The 3,506-nt window shown below is 46.7% G+C and overlaps 1 long non-coding RNA gene across 1 annotated transcript in view; it reads right to left on the reverse strand.

Moving 5' to 3' along the window:
* Positions 1-3,107: 3,107 nt before the first annotated feature.
* LOC121016100 (uncharacterized) overlaps positions 3,108-3,506 on the reverse strand; it is a 74,967-nt gene continuing 74,568 nt past the window's right edge. Inside the window, exon 4 of the long non-coding RNA XR_005784101.1 lies at positions 3,108-3,504. This is a non-coding gene — a long non-coding RNA (uncharacterized LOC121016100). The remainder of the gene's footprint in view (positions 3,505-3,506) is intronic.

Here is a 3,506-nt window from a genome sequence, read left to right on the forward strand (position 1 = left end):
GAAAATCAAAATAATCTATAGATAAGTGATTAATTTAGAGTTTAGTGAGGTTTCTAGATTAACATACAAATGTCAGTGGCTTTTTAAAATAATTTTTATAGGGGTACCTGGGTAGCTCAGTCAGTTAAGTGTCTGATTCTTGATTTTGGTTCGGGTCATGATCTCATGAGTTTGAGCCTCGTGTCGGTCTCTGTGCTGACAGTGTGGAGCCTGCTTGGGATTCTCTCTCTCCTTCTCTCTCTCTGCCCCTCCTCTGCTCTCTCTCTCTCTCAGTGAATAAATATTAAAACAAAAAAAAGAAAGAAATAAAATAATTTTTTATATATGAGGAAAATGCAGACTATGTCATTATCCTATGTTTACCTCTATATATAAATGAAAATGTCTCATCACAAAACTCACTGTGAGACTGTGAGCACTGAGTTAAAAAAGAGAATACACAATAGACATAGCAAGGCCTGTTATAATACCTTAAAATACCAGATGTAACAAGAAAGTCCTACAAATATCCAAGAAGAAAAAAAAAATAGGTCACCTAAAATGGAACAAGAATCAACAGCATCACTGAATGCTAGAAGACAATCAATCAATACTTTTGTATTTCTGAAGACAAATAATGATTTTAAACATAAAATTCTATACCCAGCTAAGCTGGCATTAAATTATAGATGTTTAAAACTTTGGCATTTTTGGACATATAAGGACTTGGAAATTTTGCCCTATATATATTCCTCAGAATTATCTGAGAATATGCTCCAGCAAAAGAAAGGAGTAAACAAAAAAGAATTACACTTGAGATCCAGGATGAAGTAGATCGAGCCCAGAAGAGTGGTCAAGGAGAATCCTAGAAGACTTCTATATGGCAGGCATCACTCAATGCAACAAGCCCAGATGAGGGGGGTAATACAGTCTTCCAGAAGGGAGATTTCTAAGAAAAAGGGCTTGATAGAATAAAGTAACAAGGGGTGGGGTAGGGAAGGGAAGGATATTGATTATAATTAAGATAGCACAAGAAAAATAAGCATAATTAGAAACCCTAGGCCACAAAAAGTCCGTGTAAGGAATAAATGTAATTATAGTCCATTATAGTCAATATTCATAAACTCACAACAGTGTAAAAACTATTGATTGATATAACAATCATTGATATAAGAACTGCTCATTGATATAAATTTGATGATTTAATGATATTAGGAGAATAAAGGAATGGAAGATAGCATAAGATAATGAAATCCTCATCAGTTACAGCAAGAATAAATGTATGAGGTCTAGACTGGGTAAGTCCAGAGAAAGCACTAAAGCATATTATTATGATTATCATTAGAGAAAAAGAGAGAGTGGGAAAGAGGGAAACAGAGAGGATCTTAGGGAGGGTCCATGCTCGGCATGGAGTCCGAATTGGGGATCATTCCCTCAACCCTGGGATCATGACCTGAGCTGAAATCAAGAGCTGGCCACTGAAACGACCGAGCCACCCAGGCACCCCTAAAGTATATTGTTTAGAATAAATGGAGGTAACTACCAGAAGAAACTGCTAAGAAGAAACTACTAAGAAGAAACTGCCACATTGCATGTGGCAAGCAGGATTTAGGAGTGGGTAAGGGGTAGACAATGTTTTTCAATATAAGTCTTAATACACTGTTTGACATGAACTGTGTGCATTTATTACTTTGATAATATTAAACATTTATTTAAAAAGAAAGATTTTTAGGGGTGCCTGGGTGGCTCAGTGGGTGAAGCATCTGACTTGGTTTCTCGGCGCATGGGGCTCTATGCTGACAGCTCAGAGCCTGGAGCCTGCTTTAGATTCTGTGTCTCTCTGTATCTTCCCTGCTCACACTCTCTCTCTGTCTCTGTCTCTCAAAAGTAAATAAACAGAAATTTAAAAAGAAAGATGTTTAGTCCAGAAAGGAGGAGTGTTTTCAGAAACTGATTTTTTTTTTTTTTTTTTTTTTTTTGAGCCCCTCTGAGGACTGGGATTAGTTCTGGCTCAGAGGGGGAGCCATGCTGTAACTCGGTAGCATTTCTGATCCTGTAGAGAAGGACTGATTCTCCCATCCTACAGCTCTTTACGGTTTATTTTCTCATTCTAAATAGTAAATCATCTTCAAGCCTTCCTTTTCATTCTTTTCCTTGGAGGGAGTCCTTCAAAGTGAGTAAACTTCAGGCCTCACAAAACCTGGGTTAGACGCTTGGGTTTGTTGTCCTGAAGGAGTTAGGATTCACTCTTAATGTTTATTTGGTCCTTTGAATTCTTTTTCCAGGGGGAGGCTGAAGACAGTTTTTTTTTCAGTAGTTTTTACAATCCGGAAAACGGTATTGGAACCTGCTCCTCCTCTGGCTATTACCGGGAACTCAGACTGTAAGCCTTTGGGGGGCAGGAAGAGAGCTGGACTTTTGCGTGCCTTCCGCAGTCCAGGTACAAAGTTAGTACAGGTTCAGTACTTATCTGTTCAAAACACAGATGGACTCAAGCGCCATTCGGAGAGTTTGGAGAATTTATGCGCGGAAGAAGGTTGCGGCGAAGAAGCAGGCGAAGCGGGCTGAGCACAGCTGCTTTCCCGAAACCCTAGGGCACCCTTCACTTTTGCTCAGGAGACGCCTTTCTGCAGCGCAGTTTGAGTATGTCAGGGTCTGCTAATCTCAGCTGTCCTTACTCATAGATTCCTACTATCTACACTTAGTCGGTTCGTAGTAGGAGATGTGCAACATTTTGTTTCAAGAATCTTTCTGTGCATGCTTTCTGTGGGGGGACTTAACATTCAGTCTGTTTGGGGGGGTTTACTTAAAATGGGGCACACCGATAAGTCCGGCTTTGACAATGACTAATTCACACACCGCGTGAGGACTGTGAGACCACTGCTGGGTGGTCGCCAACAACCGGCCGTCTACCGTTCCATGCGACCCCTGCGCTCCCAGACCACCTGCTGCAACCTCGAGGCGCAGCCCGGACGCTCCGCGACCTCTCCGACATGGCGCCCGCGGGGCGTCTGCAGGCGGCGGCCCAGGAGCCAGACGCGACAGACCTTCCCAAGATGGCGGCGGCGGCAGCGGCGGCGCGTAGGGGGCGGGGTTCCGCCGCCGGGGGCGGGGCAGGCCAGCCAAGGGGTCGGGCTTGCGGGCGGGCCCCACCGAGGTGGGCAGCCCCAGCGCGCCTGCGCGGAGCGGCCCTGCGCGCAGTGAGGCAGTGGCGGGGGAAGGCACCGGCGGGGCCGACAGGAGGCTTGAAGGAGGGAAGCGGGCGAGCGGAGTCCCAGCGCGCGCCGCGGCCGCCCGGGCGCCCTCCCCTTCCGGGCGTGAGGCGCTGTGTGGAGCCGAGCGGACCCGCCGCCCCAGCCCGGCCCTGCCCCGGCTCCAGCGCTCCCGTCGCGGGGGCCCGCGTTCCTCAGCACACCCGGCTCCAGCTCCAGGCGCCCCCAAGAGCCTGCCCCCGGCCCTCCGAAAGCCCCGGCGCCGGCCCGGGCCCTCGGCGGGAGGATGACGGAGCTGCAGTCGGCGCTGCTACT

Source organism: Herpailurus yagouaroundi, unplaced genomic scaffold (genome assembly GCF_014898765.1).
Source record: "Herpailurus yagouaroundi ecotype Mexico unplaced genomic scaffold, PumYag 208, whole genome shotgun sequence".
NCBI lineage: Eukaryota > Metazoa > Chordata > Mammalia > Carnivora > Felidae > Herpailurus > Herpailurus yagouaroundi.